The sequence below is a fragment of the Pseudophryne corroboree genome, chromosome 1 (assembly GCF_028390025.1).
Source record: "Pseudophryne corroboree isolate aPseCor3 chromosome 1, aPseCor3.hap2, whole genome shotgun sequence".
Lineage (NCBI taxonomy): Eukaryota > Metazoa > Chordata > Amphibia > Anura > Myobatrachidae > Pseudophryne > Pseudophryne corroboree.
In genome coordinates, this window is record NC_086444.1 from 305,684,940 (window position 1) to 305,710,120 (window position 25,181).

Consider the following 25,181-nt stretch of genomic DNA (forward strand, 5'->3'; position numbering starts at 1 on the left):
TACAACCTTAAAAATTTATTATTGCCGTCTCCTTCTATATTTCTGACCTAAAAATATACCGGAGTGTTTGTTACTACCTATTGCCCGCCATGGTTCGGGACGGCCAGCGCGCGGCGGCGGCGGCGAAGCTGGAGAAATTTGTCAGACAACCTAATCCACCTAACATACGGGCCTCGCAGGCTGCTACGCACGGGGCCTCTCCGTCCCACTCCTACTCCCCATCTGCATCAGCTGCTGAATCCCCTAACACACCAACAGCTCCATCCCTTCAACAAGTGCTGGAGGCAATAGCAGGGTCGGAGCAGCGTCTTTCAGATAAGATGGAGAAAGTGCAGTGTGATCTCTCACTGCTTCGGCAGGACGTCCAACGCATACGAGAGAGAGTGGGAGAGGCAGAAACCCGTGTCTCGAATCTGGAGGATATGTGCGGTCCTATGAAACAGTGCATTTTCACGGTAACCCAGCAAGTAACATCCCTTCAATCCAAGATACTAGACATGGAGGGAAGGCTGCGTAGAAATAATGTGCGTTTTGTTGGCCTGCCGGAGAAGGAGGAGGGCTCCCAGCCTGAGGCCTTCCTAGAGTCATGGCTTAAGGAATTGTACGGCGTTGAATCCTTCACGGCACAGTTTACGGTGGAGCGTGCACATCGGATACCATCTCGTCCTCTACCTCCTGGCGCCCCTCCGCGCACCTTCATCGCCAAATTTCTGCATTATAGGGATCGTGACTCGGTCCTCCGTTTGGGACGCACAAAAGGCCCTCTTGTCAGGAATGGAGTTACCGTGTCAGCTTTTCCTGATTTTGCCGCGGACGTCCAGAAGGATCGAGCCCAGTTTATGCCTATCAAGAGGCGCCTCAGAGACCTGAACCTCTCCTACTCTATGCTGTTTCCTTCCCGCCTTAGGGTGGTAGCGGACGGGGAAACCAAATTCTTCAATTCCCCCAGAGAGGCGGCCCAATGGCTGGACGGATATGCACCGGGAGCGCGCCAGCTAGCCCCGGACTGAGGCCCTGCATAGTATAATGTTTGGGTGGGATCACCGGAGGCCTCTACCCCATTGTCCAGGGAGCCCCCCCTTGGCGTAGGTGGCTCAGGATTTTTTTTCTTTTTCTTTCTTATTCTTGCTCGCTTGATCTGGTTAAGGGCTTTGCCTGAAATTAGCATTTGAGAGTTGGAATTGATTGTTTGGGATTTAAGTATGCCGAAGTTAGGGGTGGTATACGGGGAGGGAGGGGGAGATCAACGAACAGCTTGTTGCTGTTCCTTCTGCAAGTTTTTTTCTTTCTATAGTTTGTTATTTTTCTCATGCTTCAATTTGTTTTTGAGTATGTTTTTTTTGTTGTGGGAAGCATGTTTGATGCATTGGACACTGTCGTATAAGTTTCAGGGTTTGAGTATTATAGCACTGTTCCTGCTCGTATTAGCGATTTCCAGGAACACTCCCTGGGTTGTTCCTCTAGGTTACTACATAGCATACTACCAGGTCTATGGCTAATTTGAAATTTCTGACATGGAATGTTCGAGGTTTAAATAATAAGATAAAACGTTCCTTAGTTTTGACTACACTTCGGAAATATGGCCCGGATATTGCGTGTCTCTGCGAGACTCACTTGGAAGGGAATAGGTTACTGTCACTTAGAAGACCCTGGGTGGGCTGGGCCTATCACGCTTCTCACTCCTCTTCCTCCAGGGGAGTGTCAATCCTGATAAGGAAATCGGTCCAATTTGAGCTGGTGTCGGTCAAAACTGATCAGTACGGTCGTTTTGTGTTCCTTGACTGTAGATTAAGTTCCCAACCCTACTACATACTGGCGGTTTATATCCCCCCCCCCCCTTCTCGTACGATGTGCTACAGCAGGCTGCTTCATTCATAGCCTCCTCCCCGGACACCCCGGTGGTCTGCTTGGGTGACTTTAACAATGTTACTAATTTAGCTTTAGACAGATGGCGCTCTCCGCAGGCTGCTGGGGTGCGCTCTAGTCCTACTAAATTTGCTGATTTTCTGAATAATTTGCAGTGGGTGGATGTGTGGAGAGTTCGACACCCTACTACTAGCCAGTTTTCATGCTTTTCTGGCACGCATGGTTCGTTCTCCAGAATCGACCTGACCCTGCTGTCCCCCGTTCTTCTCCCCAGGGTGGTTGACGTCCAGTATGAGGCCCGGGGTATATCTGATCACTCCCCTATGGTGTTGACTCTCGCTGTGGAGAGACAGAGGGGACATTCATATTGGAAACTTCATCCTTCCTGGCTGTTACAAATGGGTGACTGCTCTGACCAGGCGACTCAGTGGGAGGGCTATTTTAATGACAATGTGGGCTCGGCCTCGGGAACAGTGGTCTGGGATTCGTTTAAGGCCTTCCTGAGGGGTACGTATATTAGACGCATTTCTGCCCTTAAAACGTCCTGCAGGGAAAGAGAGCGAACCCTTGAGAGTGACGCCAGAAATTTGGAATCTAGATACTTGGTAGATGGCACCCCTGCACTGAAGATACGCTGGCTGGCGGCCCAGTCGGCTTGGGTGGCTCATCTGTCTGATAAAAACTCGCGCTCGCTTCTATTCCAGGCTACTAATATTTATATGCAGGGCGATAGGCCAGGTGGCCTGCTGGCCCGCTTGGTGCACAGTGACCGCCCAGGATCTACCATTGCCCAGATGACCGGTAGCGATGGCTCCCTTGTGAACACCACGCCGGACATTGCGCAGCTATTCCGCTCTTACTATGCTGAGGTCTACAGTTCACAACTGGTAGACTCGGCATCAGACATCTCCGCTTATTTAAGAAATATTCCCCTACCCACACTCTCCTCGGAGGCCTCTGAGGTGTTGGAGGCACCCCTGACTCTGGATGAGGTAACGGCAGCTATTGGCTTGTCTCCCAACGGCAAGGCACCGGGCTATGATGGCATCCCCTCAGAGGTATACAAGACCCACATTGATTTCTTTGGTCCTCGGCTTCACGCCCTATATTCAGATATTTTTGTTAATGATCAACTTCCCCCCTCTATGGCGGAGGCGGTTATTATAGTAATCCCGAAGCCCGGAAAGGACCCTAAATCCCCAGAATCCTATAGACCGATATCATTGATTCCCACCGACGCTAAGATTCTGGCCAAGATTTTAGCTGTTCGACTTAACACAGTAATCACCTCCATTATCCACTCCGACCAGACTGGCTTTATGCCAGGGATGTCCACTTCTATTAACCTACGTAGATTATATACCATTTTACAAGTCCCGCATGACTTTCCCTCCGACTCGGTAGTGGTCTCACTGGATGCCGCTAAGGCATTTGACAGTATTGAGTGGTCCTATCTATGGGAAGTCATGACATGTATGGGATTCGGACCTAATTTTATAAGATGGGTTAAATTACTTTATCAACACCCGACCGCCAGGATCTCGGTGAACGGCTATGTATCTCCCTCGTTCCGCTTGTATCGCGGGACCAGACAGGGATGCCCTCTGTCCCCAACCCTGTTTGCCCTGGCCATCGAGCCTTTAGCCTGTCTAATAAGGTCCCATCCGGGTATAGTGGGCATTCATACTGGCCCTCGGGAGGACAGGATTGCCCTCTACGCTGACGACATGCTGCTGTTCTTGCAGGATTACACCAAGTCTATGCCTATATTGTTGCAATTGATTGAGGAGTTCGGTGAATACTCAGGCCTTCATATTAACTGGTCTAAATCCTCCATTATGCCTGTGATTGGCCCTCCCCCTGCTGTTCCTAAAGTCTCCCTACCGCTATGTTGGACGGCGAAATTTAAATATCTTGGGATTCAGGTAACCAATGATCCCTCTGACTTTACACCTTTGAACCTTGATCCGATCATGCAACAGGCTGCTCGTAAATCTAAGACTTGGTGTAAGCTTCCATTGACTGTATCTGGCAGGGTCAGCCTCGTGAAAATGATATTACTACCTAAGATTCTATATGTGATTCTTCAATCCCCTGTATATATTCATCCATCCTTCTTTAGAAAACTGAATAGTGTCCTCTCCTCTTTAATTTGGGCTAACAAACGTCCTAGAATACAGCTGAACACGCTCACCAGGTTGCGCTACGACGGAGGTCTGGCTTTGCCAGACTTTCAGATGTACTACTATGCCGCTCAGCTGACACATATTAGTGCATGGGTGCAGGATACTGGCGTCACTTCTCTCCATTGGGTATTTATACAATGCTACTTCCCCGGTTTATCTCCCCTGCAGGTGTTACTGAGTGGGAGCCTGGCCCGGTTCCTCCCCCCTCTTCTATATCAGGCCATGAAGGTGTGGCAGGCACTAAGAACTCTTTTGAAATTCGATGGATTGGACCCGGACACCCCCCTCTGGTACTCTAAGTGGCTCCCTGAACTATATGCGCTCGAGGGACGGGAGGTTTGGGCCCCTAAATTAGTAGTTTCCATAAATCATCTCTATACGGATAATACACTTAAATCCTTCCAACAACTAAAAGACGAGTTTGATCTACCTAACTCCTATTTTTTTTAGATACCTCCAACTCAGGCATGCTTTGCAGTCCCAATTCGCCACTTCCCCCCCTAAGATCATACCATTTCCCATTAAGACCTTTATAAGTATGCTGGGTCGGGTTAAGATGATTTCCCATGCTTATGGCTATCTACTCGCCAAACTGCATACTGACCCTTTGACGCGTCTCCGTGTCAAATGGGAAGAGGATTTGGGCCCCATAGATGAGGAAAACTGGGCCCTAGCTTTGGAAACTCCGAGCAGGGTTACCAAATCCATCAGGTTTCAACAAATACAATACTTCCTTTTGCACAGAATATATATGACCCCGGCAAGACTGGCTAGACTCGGGACGGGCCGTGCGGGTGACTGCCCTAAATGTGGGATGACTGCAGGTACTTTTTGGCATCTTATTTGGGACTGCCCGAAGTTGCGGGCTTTCTGGTCGGGGGTCGGGTCGATTCTGGTGAACACGGGGGTGGACGAGGCCATGCTTACCCCGCAATTTTGTATCCTGGGAATGGGAGGATCTGATTGTGTATCTAGTCCACAGGGCCTCTATGCTCGCAACATGTGTGCAATGGCGAAGGTGAGCATCGCGAGGCTATGGATGGCCCCCAAGGGCCCTACACTCCCCGCTTTTAAGGCACTAATAAACGACACAGTCTTCAAGGAACGATACATTTACATGAAACAGAATGCTTCCGCTAAATTTGATAGAATTTGGTCTCCATGGCTGGAATCCACATACTCCTTGCCAGACCCTATAACTTAGTGGCACCGGGGTTGCTAACGAGTCCTGGAATTGCTAATATATGATTTCTATAGGGCTACAAGCTTCCCTCTTACCCAATGGGTAGTGTATGAGAGGATGGCTCAACGCTTAGCTAGACAGGGTAGGATTTAGAGTGCTAATATCCCCCAATGTGTCTTCTTCCACCTAGTTATTTTTTTGTTTTGTTTTCTCGTTTCTTCCTTTTTTGGAGCTTTCGGTGTTTGGTTTCTGTTTGATATCCCTTTTTTTTTTTTTTCTGAGGAGACTTACAAGTTGTCCGTAAGAGTTTTAAATGGGGAGAAAAACCAAAACTAAGTATAATGAGAGTTCTTGAACACTAGAGCACACGGATTAGATAAGATATTAGTATAAATAATTGCACATACCTAGGCACCTATGAACGTATGACATATTATCATAATAAGCCGAAAATGAATGATGTTACCCGATGTTGTCATGTCATTATGTGTATGGTATGTTCCTTATATGCAATGTCTATGTGCAAACTAATCTCCTTCGAAATAAAAATACTTTATTAAAAAAAAAAAAAAAGTAATTATAGGAGTAAATTATACGTGAATAGTATAGCTACGCGAAAATATAATACTGAATTAAGTATAATTCTTGTGGTTTTAAATACCACAGTAAATGCCGGAGATCCAAATCTATGGGCAGTTAAGTTTACTATCACATGATCACAGTAACTTCTTTGTGTAGTATATGACCATCATTTGTTCTGCAGATATCCATTGAGGATTATTTTAACGCAGAAAATTAAATCATAGGCCATACAGAACCGAATGCCAAATGGTATTTTTTGAGGGTGACTCTAGATCGGGCAGAAGAATTTTTTGCAGTACCAGGGTGTTCCAAGGTGGTCTCCCATCCAAGTACTGACCCGGCCCTCCACTGCTTTGCTTCCAAGATCAGATGAGATTGGGCATCTCCAATGGGGTATGTCCGCAATTATTTGATTTGCCCGTTCAGTCAATCCTAATACCTATGCCGCAACCAACGTATATCCAGATTGATATAGATCAATTGTGTATTGAGTATCAAAATTATATACAGTGATCTAATTGATAAGTGATAATAAGGCAGTTATCCACATGCCATATGCAATTATCCCATACAAGGGCGCCTGCCTGTATAGCCGGGATAGAGTGGCGATATATAATGAGGCAGCAATTATAGCAATATCATTGCTGTTTACTAGTTTGTATGTTCAACATCAACAGTGAAATACATGTTATGTAGCCTCTGAGAAATTAGATCACACACCCAAATCCAACTCTCATTATATATAAGCCTCTGAAGTCTAGACATGCATTTTGCAATAGAAGGTAAAATCTTTACAAGATGTCAGAGAGGCAGAGGCTATAATGAAAAAAAGCAGATAAACAGCTGGCGAAGGTTTAAATAACCAGGGCAGATAATGGTGTACATGAGGATAGTTACTAGCAGTCTTCTGCAAAATTAAAGCTGAAACATAGCTTGAACCTTCTATGTACAATCTGCCATAGGGCCATTAATATAACAGGTATATAGGGTATGTGTTCATACGATACCATTACCGAATGAGCCCACTTCAGTTTGAAAAAAGGGGTTCCTGTCTGCTGTATCTATATGGATACTGTCTGAGGCAGAGTGCCGCTGGTAATTTCTGCTTCCAATCGTGCAGTGGCTCCGGAGGTGCAGTAATATGAAGCCATCCAGCACCATCTTAAAATTAGAAACTCTTACTGATCACATTACGTTCTGTGATCAAGCTTACATTGCGAAACGTACGTCAAGGACTTGCGATCACGTGGTGCGCACACGTGACCGCACTAGCCGGAACCCAGGGACAGTTACCCAGGCAACAGGCTACTGAGAGCCGGGAGACACACCACGACCGCACGCTGGTGTATCCCGGAAAGCAGCGGCCGCATGCGGGATAGAGACAGCGGCACCAGCTAAACAGCTGCATATCTCCCCACTATGACTAGACAGGGGGCGATCGGGCACCAGTCAAATTGATACAATATTGATACGAGAGAACCAAAAATCGAACAAATAGGCATTCCAAAATTGGAAAGACAAGAAAAAAACACCTGTTTTTTACTTAAATAGATGGCGTTGTCCTAGTTGGTGGTGCGCCCAGAGCCAGAGAGTACACGTACTGAAAAAAGGGAGAGAAAGAAGGCTCTTGTGTGGGCGCACTCTTTAGAAAAGAAGGAAAATTCCTATAACATATGAAAGGAAATACTTAAAACATAACTTTTAATGTTGACGTTTAAAAACGCAATTACCCATATAGCTGATCCATATAGAAAAAAGATATAATCATAAAGATTTTAAAATGTTCTGGTCTTTTTAATCACAATGTGTGATTGGAATGGTTGTAGACATTTGATCGTCTTACCCCCATTTCCCCTGACCAGTACAGAATATCTGTATTGATGGGACCGAGGAGTGGTCATAAAGGATTATTTGATAAGTGCGTCCCAATAGGGCTACTTAAATTCAAGGATTGATAGTCTCCTGCATTCAAAAAGGACCTGACTTTCTGACGTGAGCCACAATGTTTGGTCGTAAGCCTCAAATATGAGAAAATCTAGTAGAAGTAAAAACTGATTATATATCCTAGTAGATCTGGAGCCAAAGGTTCACTCCATGTGCGGTCCCCCCCGTGGAAGACGCGTTTCGCCCTGGCGGGCTTGTTCACTTCTGGGTTTAGAGGGGTGAGTGGGGAATGGAGTTTTAAAGCAGCTAATGAGTTAGTACTGACCAATTACTGGATGATTCGTGCACGGTGGTCCGGAGCTGCACATGGAGTGAACCTTTGGCTCCTGCACTGGTACCCGACGATGCCCTGACCTGCCCACCCTGATCTTTTCTATCTTGGTGATCGTAAGCCCACTGCTGTTCTGTGTACATTATACACAGACAGCAACACTATATGTGTGCTCAATAATATTTTGCATTTGATTATATATCCTAGTAGATCTGTGTACTATACATACAGACCTTTGCTACAAGCTCTATTTCCCAACAGCAGCTGTATACACACATATATAATAATCCTTTTTTTTGCCTAAATCTTTTTCTCATCTTTTTCATCTTTGTTCATCTCTTTTTGATTTGTTATTACACACCTGGTAGAGACTTTACAATGGTTGGCTGATTTTCTACCAGCAGAGGCCAGTATACTGCTATAATATTTGCATTCACTGTGATCCTCAGTACCTTCTTTTGTTATTATCAATACCATTTGCTTTCCTGGCTCAGTCTGTAGGATTCACTACACTTGATTTTCCAAATTCAAATGAATTTCCACACTCAGTTCAGGATGCATTATGATCATTAATGAGATTTCTCCAATTGATGCTTAAAATATCATGTTTGCACTACTTGCCTAGCCTGAGTAACATATTATGGATTCAAATTTTGGAAAGTGATTTTTTCTTTTCCCTGTGTGCCAATACCAGCACTTAATATTTGGGGCTTATTTCTCTGATGACATAGACAATTAATGTAATTTCCATCTGACCCTAATCTAAATCCTTACTGTTTTTTTGTGCTATCTGTCAACAGACAATTGAACCAAAATCATAGATTTTGTACTTCTCAGTTACACATTACTATTTTTTCGTGGACTATCATCTGCGATCCACGGAGCACAATACCACAGACGTGGGATTTGATGAGCCGTGCCTAACGCAGAAAGCAGATCCACCTATTTGTATTTTACTAATTCATCTCTATTCTTGGCCTTGTCAACTGTCCTCATTCTTTTTTTCTCTCTATTTCTCTTTCTCCTATTTTCGTATATAGGTGCACTCTCATTGGTGTACTCTCATATAAAGTCTCTACTATCATACCACGCTGCCAATGCCTGATCTCGTCCGATCTTGGAAGCCAAACAGCGTTGGGCCGGGTTAGTACCGGGAGAGGAGACTTCCTGCGAATACCTGGTGTTGTAGAGCGGGGACTATTTCCCTTTCTATGTGAGTTGCGACGCCAACAGCAGTATCACCACTAATTCTTACTTCTACTAGATTTTCTCATATTTGAGGCTTACGACCAAACATTGTGGCTCACGTCAGAACGTCAGGTCCTTTTTGAATGCAGGAGACTATCAATCCTTGAATTTAAGTAGCCCTATTGGGACGCACTTATCAAATAATCCTTTATGACCACTCCTCGGTCCCATCAATACAGATATTCTGTACTGGTCAGGGGAAATGGGGGTAAGACGATTAAATGTCTACAACCATTCCAATCACACATTGTGATTAAAAAGACCAGAACATTTTAAAATCTTTATGATTATATCTTTTTTCTATATGGATCAGCTATATGGGTAATTTCGTTTTTAAACGTCAACATTAAAAGTTATGTTTTAAGAATTTCCTTTCATATGTTATAGGAATTTCCCTTCTTTTCTAAAGAGTGCGCCCACACAAGAGCCTTCTTTCTCTCCCTTTTTTCAGTATCTCCCCACTATACTGGAGTCAGATCACGGCTTCATATTACTGCACCTCCGGAGCCACTGCAGAAATTACCAGCGGCACTCTGCCTCAGACAGTATCCATATATAGATACAGCAGACAGGAACCCCCTTTTTTTTTAAACTGAAGTGGGCTCATTCGGTATTGGTATCGTATGAACACATACCCTATATACCAGTTATATTTAGCAAATTTATTGTAGCCACATTAGGGTATTAACCTGCTGCATATTAATATTTTGAGATACTGCCTATGTGTATGTATATATAGATACACAGGATTACCTGCTGGAGAAATTGATACTATGTGGTTCATTTTTCAACACAATGTTTCTATATGCTTATTGTGAAATATTGTGGATAGATTAAGTCTTAAGGGCCCTACACACTGGCCGATCCGCCGCCGAGCTGCCCGACGGCGGATACGGCCGATGAGCGACCCGGCGGCGGGGGGCGGGGGGGGCAGTGACGGGGGGAGTGAAGGTTCTTCACTCCCCCCGTCACGCGGCTCCATTGAAGTGCAGGCAAATATGGACAAGATCGTCCATATTGGCCTGCATGCACAGCCGACGGGGGACCAGCGATGAACGAGCGCGGGGCCGCGCATCATTCATCGCTGGAGCCTCCACACTGAAAGATATGAACGAGTTCTCATTCATGAACGAGATCGTTCATATTGTCAAAGTCGAAAAATATCATAATACATGTGTCTTGTACTAACCCCATGCACATGCCCGCTGCTCGTGCACTCAGTCCGCCGTACGTGCACATATCCGCAAGTTGCGTAAGATTGCTCCGGCGATCGTGCGCATGATATGGGTATTTACGGCGGAGTTTGTGAGCGTGTAGCGTGTTATTAGAACATAGCAGATTTAACCCAAATAGTGCATATTGAAGATACAGTTCCCCTAGACCATGACAGCGAGTATTATTAGTTTAAACAGTTCCTGGGCAGAGAGATTTGCCTTTGCATGATAGGAAGGGTCAGATAAAGGTTGGAAGGTGATGTCTAGTATCCAGCTGTAGGGTATTTTGAGGATAACATTCCGGTGTTAGTTAGAGAAAGATCGCTTGCTCCTGCGTATAGTTATGTACAAAAGTAGATTATGAACATTAACTGTATTTACTGTAAATTACATATGCGGCGGGAATCCAAAGGATACCACCCACAAGAGCAGTTGAGAATGACATCGCCCACCTTTACAAATCCACCTATGACCTTTGCTGTAATGTGGAGACATATCTCTGTGTCCAATGAACAATGAGATTACAGTGACCATTGTATTGTCTATGCATGTTGTGTATATAAGGACCATTGTTGCCTGGCCGGTCAGATGACTCTAAACGCTATCTGCATGACGAGCGGAGGACCGAGTTCGGGTTGCGCTTGCGAATATTCTCACGTACGTACATTCTCTGCAGCCATTATTCTGTTTAGATTTACCTGTTAGCCTGTAGTGTATAACTTGTATTGTTTTACCTTTTGGAATCAATCCACGGAGGCCTTAGAACCCTGTGGTTTAAACTACAAATGGTGTTGTGTTTTCACTTTCCTGCCTGGGCCTTTAGAGTAGATTTTTCTGTATAAAGTGTATAAGCATTGTTAAGGTGTATGCACTGCGGATACTTTGTATCGCCAGCGCTACTTAAGGTTTAAAGGTATTAACATCGTTACAGTACATTGCTGCCAAAGGTTTAAAGTATAAGCATATCATTACATTGTATCATTAACAAGGTTTAAAGGTTATCAACTGTGTGTGCGCCCGCTGTGTGTACTCCGTACACTCAGCGCAGCGTGTGTACGCCAAGTGCGTACCACGTGCAGGACTCTGTACGCAAATAGCGTACAAAGTGCGTAGCACGTGCACGTGGTCTAGCAGCCATAGCGGCTCAACGGTAATAGTGTACAAAGGGGTATAGCTTTGCGGTCTAAGATAATACCGACATTATCAATTGAGGGCTCGTCCGGTTCTTTCTCATACCCGCAGCCTAGCAGAGTTTTCGCAGACTTTATCTATCAGCAAAGGGCGGAGTATCCCCTGTAGCCTTTTCATGGTCAGGGATATAATAAGTGCTGATTAGATAGGCGTCTGCCCTGCATGGTTTGAAGGGATGCTGGAGGGATCCGTAAGGTAAGAACGCAAAAGCTATTTTTCTTTTTAAAATCTGTAAATTTCTGTTTTGGCGCCAAATGCGCACGCATCACACGCAAACACCTGTATTTTGTACTTTGCATATCTGCTCACACTGTTGCCGTAATTAGTGATTACTAGGTTTATTTTGACCTGTACTGGAAAATTTGTTGCTATTTAGTTAACATATAGAGTTAATATTTAAGGGAGTAAGTGTAAAACGCACACGCAGCCTGGCCTAGTTGTAAAGGTTGATACAGTAGAAACTGTGTGTGTGTTAAGTAAGTGATTATAGTTAAATATCGCTTACATTTATAGAAGTGTGGGATTTGTAGTACTGCGGACGTAAGGCCTGTGTACACGTGTCTCGGACAACGTTCGGGACTGCGTACGCAACGTAAAGGCCTACACGTGGCGTGTTTACGCAACGTGCGTACAGATATGCCCACTAAATACAAATCACACGATAGCATTGTTTCAGTTTAGGCGAGACGGTAGCCACGCGATAATAGCACAAATTTGTCCAGTTTCCAATATTTAGTTTAAAAGAACCTTCTCTTATTGTGTCACCTCTTGGACTAAGCTGTTTTATCTGAATGAAAGTTAATTTTCTGTACAGAAAAAAATCAAAGTGTATTTGAGTGAACGAGCGTGTGTATGCAAATAAAGGTTTTGTGAACCCAGAATTCGGGATCCCGTAGGAGACCACATCAGGTGAGTGGACACTTGGTGGCGTGGGAGTGGCTTTCTCACGTTAACATTGTTTAGAGTACAAAGGAGCAAGTAGTATAACAGCAGACCAAGAGGTCAGCGAAGTCAGAAATCCGCTGACTAAGTCAAGCGAAGCTCTGAAAACCGTGGCCTGAGAAAGGTCAGCGGTGAGAGCGCAGCCCCGGGGGTTTGCGTAGTACCCATATAGGCCCGTTCAGATACGCTCCGGCTGAGGTTTCGCAGCCTGAAAAACGATTCTATTGGTCGTATAGCGAATAAGAAACCGTTACTTATACGCCGTGCGATTGTACCGCGCGTTAGTGTGTGCATTAGTTAGTTCAACTTGATACCCATTACACCATTTGCGTAAAATCGCGGGATCATAGACGCTAATTGTACACGCAACGTGATTTGTGTAATAGTTTTTTTTATTTTAAGGGAGTTTCGCTGGTCACTCAGGAAATCTCCAACGACTGATATTTACTGGGAAGGGTAAGTCACTCCCACACACTCTCAGTAAATAGAGGTTACGCAGGGCCCTAGGTTGGGTACGACCAGCGCTGAGGACAGTGTGTAGGTGTATTGGCCAACGTGGGCGTGAGTGGGTGAGAGCGCTCGGAGAACTTTCACCGTTGCCTTAACCTCTGAGTAATTTGGTTTTTGTAGGAATTAGCTGAGAAGGCAATACCTGCAAAGAATGGGGGCCAGTTGCTCAAGTAAGGGACGATCAACCAGGGTTCAGGTTGATATTCCGCGGCCCAAAGGGTCGGCGAGGTACATAATGTGTGAGAAATATGGATCACACGCAGAGGTCTTATGCAATGAATGGGAACGTATGACTGTGGAAGATAGGGAACCGTTCCCTAAGGTAGGCAGTTTTAGTCCTGAGGTGTTGCAAAATTTAAGGAGAAGGATATGTCTGATAAAATCCGGAAAACAAAGGATTAGACATTATGATTGTTTACAGTTATGGCAACAGGAGGGTGATATACAACGGGGATTAGCTCAAGCAGCTGGTTCCAACCCTAGCAGGAAACTGATAGCAACTGCACCACCACCACCGTACATTACAGGAGAGAAAATGGCTACAGAGAATGGCGTACTAATATATGATGAGTGAACTTAATAAATATATTAATACTAACCCGTGCAAGTTGTATCCCATCTTAAACTTCCCTCAGGACTGCGACCAAGAAGATGAGCCCACCACGATATCGGCACTCTCTCTAGCAGCCACCATACAAGACACACAAGTGGGCACTGCCCAACCAGTAAGAGCAGTAGCAAAGGCCCCTAGCGGAGGGACAGGTGAGGTCGTGTCCACAGGTAAGTACGGTACAGTACATTATGCAGAGTCAATTGCACCTCACATTGTAGAAGCAACCCAGAATGATATAATTGAACTGAATCCTGTCAGGGTGATCGCAGTCCCCAATGGGAAGACTGACGCTCTGGGAATCACTCCCGTCAGGAACATTGCTATGCATTGCCCCTGGTCCCGGACAGAATTGAGGACAATTATGTTTGAATTTCCCGATCCCAGGAAAGATCTAGCCGCATGTCAGAGGTTTATTAGAGAACTAGGTAACGCCACCGAACCCAATAACAAAGATTGGCGGACAGTGCTACGGGCATGTTTGCCCTCTAATATTGACCCTGTGAAATTCATTGCTGACTGTAAATTAGATACAGAGGCACCTCTCACTGATGAATACAATCAGGAGAACGTAAAACAGATCAATCTGCAATTAGGAGTATATTTCCCAACTGTTGTCAAGTGGAATAAAATCTTCTCCATTAGACAAAAAGGTGAAACTGCTTCTGACTATTTCCATCGACACTGCAGGAAATGGCTAGATATACTGGGGTTGCGGACATTAAGGAAAATGTGCATCATAGGGAGGTAGCGGTGTCCGTATTAATGGACGGTTTAAAGGAAACGTTGAGAACAAGGGTACAAACCACTCAACCAAGTTGGAGAGGTATCTCGGTGGCTGCATTAAGAGAGTCCGCTATTGAGCATGATCGGAACATCATTAGGCACAGGGAGTCACAGGGGGATAAGCTGATGACAGTAAGTATAAAAGCCCTGACAACGAAGCCACATCAGCCTAAACCCCAGACCCCTGATGGTAAGTCGTATGTGGTAAAATGTTTTAAATGTCAGAGAGAAGGACATTACGCACGAAACTGTAATTTTAAAGACCCACATAAGGCATATCGACCCCCTAGACCAGAACATGGCTCACAGTATGACACGCGTAATTGGGATCAGGGACCGCATAGGAGGAATTATGAGCCACATGCAGGGGAAACAAGGAGGTACCCACCTAGGAAGGACTGGCAGACCTCTGGAAATTTTCAGCTACCCCCCTTAAATATTGTAGCTGCCACCGCGCTGCGGGAGGGTCACAACTTACAATAGGGGTCAGGCCACACCTGTAGTTTGCAGCCAGTGAGGTTAATTGCTAGCCTTGGAAATGAACCCGAGGTTACAGTTGATGTAGCTGGTAGATCACTACCTTTCCTTGTAGATACAGGGGCGGCCAGGTCAGTGTTAAATTCAACGGTAGGTATGAAGATCACGGGTAAAAATTTCAGCAATGGGGGTAACAGGAGTAGAGCAACACTATCCTTTAAGTAAACCAGCAGATATTACGATAGGGCCTTTGCAGACTAAGCACTCCTTTTTGCTGGCTGCATCGGCTCCGACTAATCTACTTGGGAGAGATTTATTGTGCAAGATGGGGTGTGTCATATATTGTACTCCTGAGGGTGTCTTCTTAGATATACCCGAGAATCACGTTCAGGAAGTGCAGGATATGTTAGACACTCCACAAAGGTTAATGTCACACTCTGCTGTTATAGACAGGTGTCCATACAAGGTAGAGGAAATGATCTCCCAGATACCGGAGTCCCTCTGGACCAAAGATGGACAAGACACTGGATTGATGGCAAATGTAGCTCCTGTAGAGGTGCAAGTAAAAGATGGTAGGATAGCTCTAAAAATCCCACAGTATCCTCTGAAGCCAGAGGTGGAATTAGGAGTGTACCCAGTCATAGAGCGCTTGCTACAACAGGGCATCCTAGTTAGGACGTCCAGCACTGCCAATAGTCCCATCTTCCCTGTGAAAGAGTGGGGGGAGGGGTTACAGGCTAGTGCAGGATCTAAGGGGGATAAACAAGATAGTTGAGAGCCAATTCCCCGTAGTGCCAAATCCTCATGCAAATTCCTCCTACTGCAAAGTTTTTCACTTTCATTGACCTCTGCTCCGCTTTCTTTTCAGTCCCTCTGCACCCTGACAGCCAATACTTGTTTGCATTTACATACAGAGGAGTACAGTACACCTGGACTCGCTTACCCCAAGGTTTCATTGACAGCCCAAGTATTTTCTCCCAGGCTTTGCATGACTGTTTACAATCCTTTCAACCTGAGAGCGGATCAGTATTAATACAGTATGTAGATGACTTACTGCTTTGTTCTGATTCACTCGAATCGTCCTTGAAAGATACGAAACAGCTTCTGTTTCACCTTTCTAATACGGGACACAAGGTTTCAAAGGATAAGTTGCAGTTGTGCCAGACCAAAGTGAAATACTTGGGACATTGCTTAACACAAGGACTGAGACACCTCACCGCTGATAGAATACAGGCAATTCGCGACATGACTCTGCCACAAACCCAGCAAGAGATCCGCACTTTCCTTGGAATGTGCGGGTACTGCCGAAACTGGATCCCAGGGTTCTCCATACTAGCCTTACCTTTGCAAGAGATGGTCTCGTCAAACAAACCAGATCGGATTTCGCACACAGATGAGTCCGAACTGGCATTTGAGAGACTCAAACAGTGCCTATCACAGGCACCTGCATTAGGTATGCCAGATTATGAGAAACCCTTTGAATTATACGGTACAGAGAGTGCTGGGTGTGCGGCAGGTGTTCTAACCCAGAGACATGATGATGCCAGCAGGCCGGTAGCTTACTACAGTGCACAATTGGACACCGTGGCACGGTCTCTCCCCACATGCTTGCGAAGTGTTGCAGCGATAGCATTGCTAGTGAGTAAAAGCGAAGATGTAGTGTTAGGACACAACCTGACCATCCATACACCTCATGCAGTGTCAGCCTTACTGAATTCCGCCCAAACCAGACACGTCTCATCAGCACGGTTTACAAGGTGGGAATTAGCACTAATGGCCCCTGTAAACATCACCATAAGGAGATGCAGCGCACTAAATCCTGCAACGTATCTCCCAGGTGTGCCTGGACAGGCACAAAGGGTGGGGGATGAGAGTGATGGTGAAGGAGGATTTAGTACAGACACTGACACACATGATTGTATGGAATATTTGAACCAAACTTTCACTGCAAGGCCCGACATTAGTGACAACCCACTGGAAGGCGTAGATTTTACTTTTTACACTGACGGTAGTTGCCACAGACAGACGAACTCTGGAGACTTGTGTACTGGATACGCAGTCTGGCAATGTCGCCTTGTGAAAGTTAGAATCACTGGTCCTACAACCAACATACGCTGCTCCGTCCAGAAGTCCTGCTGCCTTTAGAACGGTAATCTTCCTATTTTCAGCTAGCTCTCATCCACGGATTGTGGTGCAGCGTCCTTGCTCTGTACTATGATATCAAGGCGCTGCAACCGCTCTAACGTGGAAAGCAGCACAGCTACTAATCTTTTTTCCGGCCAGTAATACCCGAAGCGCTGCTGTTTTCATATTTGCCGTCCGCTGCACCGGTCCTAGTGACCAGAGTACATGACGAAAAGAGATCTCAGCGGCTGGACTGGGTTTGCGGTCATAAAAACTTTTCATTCTAGCTGGGTTTGCTGCTACTTTTTAGCCCAACACATATTGTTCAGTGACCTATGGTCAAATGTTAGAGAAAATAATGAATTATGTTAAGTGAGCCTAACAATATTAGTATACCGATAAAGTATACCTGAAAATAAATTTGGGAAAGTACTTTGCTAATAGCCTGTGTGGAGAACGGCTTTTTTGATAAATGCATTTCTATGTGAGAATGTGCACGGCACTGGTTTAACATTGAACCACTCCCTATCATCTCCCTGCAATTACCTGAAAATTAAACAGGCAGGAATTGTACTCAATTTCGGTTAACACTCATCCCTGGATTGCGGTGCAGTGTCCTGCAATGTCCTAGGATATCGAGACATTCCATCCGCTCTAACAGGGAAAGCAGTACGGCCACTTATCCTCTTTCTGGTCAGAAATTTCAAGGTCGCTGCCCTCTCATCCACCGGCCGCTGAGCTAACAAAAACCTTGAGCTCATGACGGTGAGACAGTAGAAGCAATGTACCATGGCATACTGATCATCTTTTTTAATCTTTTTTACTCTTTCCTTTTTTCTCTCCATACCAACTATAAATGTCGGGCTACTAATGAGCGCATAAGATACCATATAAATATGATGGGCATTCTGCTTCTCTCAACACTGTGTATATACCATTTGGGCAAATTTTGAATTTTTATAATTATACATGTGTTTGAGAATATAGGAGCTGACGTTCGGTAAATCAATACCTATTCATGATATGGTTGTTTAAACAGTGAGAGATCATAACTGGTTATAAAAAAATCTGAATAAAAATAATTAAAACAAGCTCCTCGGTGAGCAATCAGTGTTCTCTGAGCCAATAAGCTCCATAGTGAGCAATCAGTGTTCTTTGAACTCCTTGTGATAGACAAGTGATCCCAAGGTGTATATGAATAAACCTGTGTGTGTGTTTATATATTTTTCCTTTTCAAATTCCTATTAATTTTAAAGATACAATTAAAGGTTATATTTTAATGATACCTAAGGGTATATCTGGCCCTATTTATATTTCAAAGAGTGCCCCCAAGATAGAGTCTTCTTTTCTCTTTCTAGAATATTTGGTTTTCGGACTCTGGGGAGCAACACCAACCCTGTATTATGGTGAATCTACCCGAGTAATCATAGGTATTTGGTTTTCTTTAAAGAATTAACCCCCCTCGTGTGTTCATTTTGTGTGTAACTGTGTCATCCAGGCACAAACAAGGGGGTATCTTGTTGCGGATCATCACAAATGTTTCTTCCCACTAATGGCCCCTGTAAACATCACCATAAGGAGATGCAGCGCACTAAATCCTGCAACGTATCTCCCAGGTGTGCCTGGACAGGCACAAAGGGTGGGGGATGAGAGTGATGGTGAAGGAGGATTTAGTACAGACACTGACACACATGATTGTATGGAATATTTGAACCAAACTTTCACTGCAAGGCCCGACATTAGTGACAACCCACTGGAAGGCGTAGATTTTACTTTTTACACTGACGGTAGTTGCCACAGACAGACGAACTCTGGAGACTTGTGTACTGGATACGCAGTCGTAGATGACAAAGGTACCATAGAAGCGGAACCCCTGGGCCCACCTCACTCAGCACAAGTTGTTGAGCTGGTCGCCCTAACCAGAGCGTGTGAATTGGCTAAGGGTAAGTCAGCCAATATCTACACGGATTCTAGGTATGCCTTTGGAGTAGTGCATGATTTCGGGGCCCTATGGCGTCTCAGAAATTTCATGACGGCAGCTGGCACACCCGTGGCGCATGCGACCCACATCAAAAGACTTCTAGCAGCGATACAGGAACCTGACAGAGTGGCTGTTATCAAGTGCAAAGCCCACACTTACAGCCAAGACCCAGTGTCACTTGGTAACAGCCGGGCAGACGAAGCTGCTAAATCAGCAGCCAGCACCCCCATACAGACAGACATCACACAACTGATGGTATTCAATACCGTCAACACACAAAAATTGAGTGAAATGCAAAATTTGTGTTCTCCACAGGAAAAGGCAGTCTGGAGGTCAAAAGGGTATGGCAAGGAGTCCTCAGGACTCTGGACAGGTGGACAGGGTAAGCCAGTAGCTCCGAGAGCATACCTTCCAAGTTTAGCTGAGGCGGCACATGGTCTGACTCATCTGGGCAAAGAGGGTATGTGCAAGTTGGTAAGAGCCTACTGGTGCGCGCCAGGATTCTCTTCTCATGCGGGTAAGAGAGCAATGACATGCCTTACCTGCTTGAGGAAGAATATTGGAAAGTCAATACCAACAGAACCATCCCATATCCCGCCAACAGACGGCCCTTTTCAGGTAATACAAATTGATTTCATACAATTGCCACCCTGCAGAAATTTAAAGTATGTGTTGGTTTGTATTGATGTGTTTTCAAATTGGGTATAAGCATTCCCCGCTGACACAAATACTGCTACATTTACTGCAAAGAAGATCGTGCAGGAATTTGTGTGCAGATATGGTATCCCTAGGATAATTGAAAGTGATAGGGGTACCCATTTTACAGGTGAAGTCTTCCAGGTTATGTGCAAATTAATGGGAATTAATAGTAAGCTGCATACTCCGTACCGCCCACAGGCGAGTGCGAAAGTGGAAAGAGTAAACAGCACTATTATGAACAAGTTGAGCAAAGTGATGGCTGAAACTGGATTGTTGTGGCCAGAAGCTTTGCCACTTGTACTGTACAGCATCAGAACCACTCCCAGGTCCCCTCTTAACCTATCACCCTTTGAAATTCTTTTTGGTCGACAACCCCATGTAATGATTGACCCCCAGGATGATTTGAAATGCAATAATGAAGTGACTGTGAAATACCTGGTTAAGATGAGCAAGCAGTTGAGGAGTCAAAACAGCAATCTAAAGCTGGTGATTCCTGACCTGCCAGACAGTAATTGTCATGACATTGAACCTGGGGATTATGTAATGATTCGAAATTTTCTACGCTCAGGTTGCCTTATTGACCGGTGGGAAGGACCGTACCAAGTCTTACTGACCAGCACGACAGCATTGAAGGTTGCCGAGAGAGAGACTTGGGTCCACTCGTCCCACTGTAAGAAGGTCGCTGACCCAGAGAAAGCCCGTGACAAAGAGCAGAGTGTGGAGGAAATCGTATCACTGGAGTGCCTGTTCCGGGAAGGTTGAGAGGCAGGACTGTTGTCACGGCACCTGAGCACAGAGAACTACAAGACCAGAGGCGGTTGTCGCACCAAATTTCTTTTTCCTTTTTATTATTTTCTCCATCGCCCATTACCCTCCTTTCCCCCTTCCTTGCTCCTTTTTCTCCCCCCCTAGCAAGATGGACTTACCCCAAGAGACTGCATTCCGGGTTTTCCTGTTGACCCTGTTGTTGACCAGAGCAGTCTGTTTCGGTGAGAGTACCAGAGAGGTCGAGAAAGTATCTGGAATGGGTTCTGATGGCAAGGACGGATTGATAGAATTCCAAGAGCAACACATTCACCGAGCAAAGGCGAGTATCAGAAAACGATATGATAATCATGAAACTAGGAGGCACTGTGAAGGGTTGTTGGCTGAGGAAAATTGTATTTGTAGAAACTGTGAAAACATAGTTGAGGACGGGTGCATCCAGAGATGTCAGTCCAGCCTTAATATCAACATGGACCGTCATCCATTGAGTGACTATCACTCATTAGTGGGTAAGGTTTTAAACCAAACAGAATGCTGGGTGTGCTCACAAGTACCTCAAGGTCAGAGCAAGTCAGGACTAGTACCGTATCCATTAACAATAGATGAGGTACTTGAATTAAGGGGTGGGAGACCGGTGGACAAGAAATTTAATATTTCTAGGCCCCCTAGTTTGAAGCTCCACCAATATCATGTGGATAGGTCCTTAGTAAGTTTCAACATTTCCAATCCCCGAAAGTCGGGAAATTGGGAAGTGACATGGAATAACCAAACCATGGCATTTTCACACAGAGCCGACAGAATGCCCGTAGACTCAGAACTTATACGCCAAATAGCCGACGGTGGGAGATATTTTCGGTACAGGTATACGCTAGGAAGTAGGACCATGCGGGTTGGAGAAGTATCTCCAGGGTACTGTGCGCATATCATACAGCCTGATACGTGTACTGAACAGATGAGAGAGTTAGGGGTAGGATTTTTCACCTGGAAGGTTTGCAATATGGTAATGTCATATTCTGTCCCATATGTTCTCCCCGATGATGCATATTTCATATGTGGGAGGAAGGCGTATAAGTGGCTTGCCCCAAACTCAGAGGGATTGTGTTACATTGGAAGAGTGTTGCCAGAAGTAATGACCATAACCCATAATAAGATGAAAGGCGTTCACCGCAATGCTCAAGCTCCTTACACTCACACTCATTATGAACACATCGTTAAGAGACACCTTATAGATAGGACAGAGCACGCAGCCTCTGATTTGATCCACGAATCCACCGGGATTCAATTCCTACTCGCGTTAGATATCACCCATACCGCCAGAGGAATTATAAATTTTAGGTATATTCATGCGCTAGTGAACCTGATAGACAATATCATCGAGATGTATGATGACACCTTCAGGTATACTGGGAGGGAATTGCAAGCTTACAAAACGGAACTGATCCAGCACAGGATGGTTCTCAATTACATCACAGTGGTGACAGGCGGGTATTGTGTCACCCTAGCAACTCAGTATGGTGTGAAGTGCTGCACGTATATTACAAACAGCACTGATGACCCCACCGAGGTCATAGATCAAAAGATGGAAGATATCTTGCAGTTGAAATGGGAGTTCCGAAGGAGACACAACCTTACCCTTACTGCTGTGAGTAATGAACTGACCGGCTGGGTCTCATGGTTGAACCCACGCAATTGGTTCTCAGGTTTAGGAGAATGGGCTCAAAATGTTATCGTGAATGTAGGAAAGTTTCTCCTTTGTATCCTGGGAGTTGTCATAATGATTGGTTTGATATTTAGATGTGTTCGGATTTCAATGCAGTGCAAGCGCAGTACCAAAGTGATGAGTTTGAGGAGTGGAGGCATTGTTACACAAACTGGTTTAATTTATGACCCATCAATTGAGACAATGTTGTGATAAAACGTGATTCCACGGTCCGTTTCTTTCACCCGTTTCTCCTTTGTTTTTCTCCCAAGCAAAAATACATCCATTCGGAAGAAGACTACAGACTTTGATGGACATTTCTACAGACTTTGATGGACATTTCTAAAGACTTTGATAGACACTTTAAAAACTTTAAAGACTTTTTATGGACACTTGAAAGACTTTGATTACCACCCACAGCAAGGATACACCCATCCGGACAAGACTTCAACCAACACCCAAGGATGATTGCACACATTATTATGTGAATGTATTTGTGACACGTGTCTTATCTTCATCTCTACAACCTTCAGGTAGTGACACACATAGTCGACAGGTGATATAGATACATATATTAGCACTCACATGTTCCCCCCCCCCCCCCCGCATGTATCATCAACTAAATGTGCACCCCATTTGTTGGAACAAGAAGCCGAAAAGAGCTCGGTAGTGTTTGTTGGCCCACTTACAGACCCTTAATACGGGATAAGAAGGATTTAATGTATACTTCGCAATACCTCGAAGCTTATCTAGAACATGTACGGCACGATGATACATGCCCCTCAGACATGAATTTCATACATACATGCTTTTACTATCCCACTAGGTCATACATTTCCCGCCTACTCCTCTCCTCCTACCACCCAATCATTTATAGATATTGTAGTGTATATTTTTCTGTTTAAATGTTCAGATAGTGGCAGTTATTGTTGACTGCCAAAGGGTGGACTGTCAAAGTCGAAAAATATCATAATGCATGTCTTGTACTAACCCCATGCACATGCCCGCTGCTCGTGCACTCAGTCCGCCGTACGTGCACATATCCGCAAGTTGCGTAAGATCGCTCCGGCGATCGTGCGCATGATATGGGTATTTACGGCGGAGTTTGTGAGCGTGTAGCGTGTTATTAGAACATAGCATATTTAACCCAAATAGTGCATATTGAAGATACAGTTCCCCTAGACCATGACAGCGAGTATTATTAGTTTAAACAGTTCCTGGGCAGAGAGATTCGCCTTTGCATGATAGGAAGGGTCAGATAAAGGTTGGAAGGTGATGTCTAGTATCCAGCTGTAGGGTATTTTGAGGGTAACATTCCGGTGTTAGAGAAAGATCGCTTGCTCCTGCGTATAGTTATGTACAAAAGTAGATTATGAACATTAACTGTATTTACTGTAAATTACATATGCGGCGGGTATCCAAAGGATACCACCCACAAGAGTAGTTGAGAATGACATTGCCCACCTTTTCAAATCCACCTATGACCTTTGCTGTAATGTGGAGACATATCTCTGTGTCCAATGAACAATGAGATTACAGTGACCATTGTATTGTCTATGCATGTTGTGTATATAAGGACCATTGTTGCCTGGCCGGTCAGATGACTCTAAACGCTATCTGCATGACGAGCGGAGGACCGAGTTCGGGCTGCGCTTGCGAATATTCTCACGTACGTACATTCTCTGCAGCCATTATTCTGTTTAGATTTACCTGTTAGTCTGTAGTGTATAACTTGTATTGTTTTACCTTTTGGAATCAATCCACGGAGGCCTTAGAACCCTGTGGTTTAAACTACAAACGGTGTTGTGTTTTCACTTTCCTGCCTGGGCCTTTAGAGTAGATTTTTCTGTATAAAGTGTATAAGCATTGTTAAGGTGTATGCACTGCGGATACTTTGTATCGCCAGCGCTACTTAAGGTTTAAAGGTATTAACATCGTTACAGTACATTGCTGCCAAAGGTTTAAAGTATAAGCATATCATTACATTGTATCATTAACAAGGTTTAAAGGTTATCAACTGTGTGTGCGCCCACTGTGTGTACTCCGTACACTCAGCGCAGCGTGTGTACGCCAAGTGCGTACCACGTGCAGGACTCTACGCAAATAGCGTACAAAGTGCGTAGCACGTGCACGTGGTCTAGCAGCCATAGCGGCTCAACGGTAATTGTGTACAAAGGGGTATAGCTTTGCGGTCTAAGATAATACAGACATTATCAATATCTTTCAAACAAATCGGCATGTGTGTAGGGCCTACAACAGCCATCTGGTTTCTTTCACAGTGCATGTATATACCTTGATTGCTCCAAGAGGTGCTGGAGCTGTGTGTTATCCAACAGGTGTTGGGAGTAATTTTGGTAATTTTATAGTAATTTAATAGTGGCATTAATGACCCTATGGCAGATTATTGTACATAGAAGGTTCAAGCTATGTTTCAGCTTTAATTTTGCAGAAGACTGCTAGTAACTATCCTCATGTACACCATTATCTGCCCTGGTTATTTAAACCTTCACCAGCTGTTTATCTGCTTTTTTTCATTATAGCCTCTGCCTCTCTGACATCTTGTAAAGATTTTACCTTCTATTGCAAAATGCATGTCTAGACTTCAGAGGCTTATATATGAGAGTTGGATTTGGGTGTGTGATCTAATTTCTCAGAGGCTACATAACATGTATTTCACTGTTGATGTTGAACATACAAACTAGTAAACAGCAATGATATTGCTATAATTGCTGCCTCATTATATATCACCACTCTATCCCGGCTATACAGGCAGGCGCCCTTGTATGGGATAATTGCATATGGCATGTGGATAACTGCCTTATTATCACTTATCAATTAGATCACTGTATATAATTTTGATACTCAATACACAATTGATCTATATCAATCTGAATATACGTTGG

At 44.6% G+C, this 25,181-nt stretch overlaps 1 protein-coding gene and 2 pseudogenes across 3 annotated transcripts in view; 1 reads left to right on the forward strand and 2 right to left on the reverse strand.

The window, feature by feature from the left end:
* KNTC1 (kinetochore associated 1) overlaps window positions 1-25,181 on the reverse strand; it is a 736,750-nt gene that overhangs the window by 113,035 nt on the left and 598,534 nt on the right. The window lies entirely within an intron of this gene.
* LOC134939392 (5S ribosomal RNA) lies at window positions 6,105-6,224 on the reverse strand (annotated as a pseudogene).
* Window positions 9,106-9,224, forward strand: LOC134933732 (5S ribosomal RNA; annotated as a pseudogene).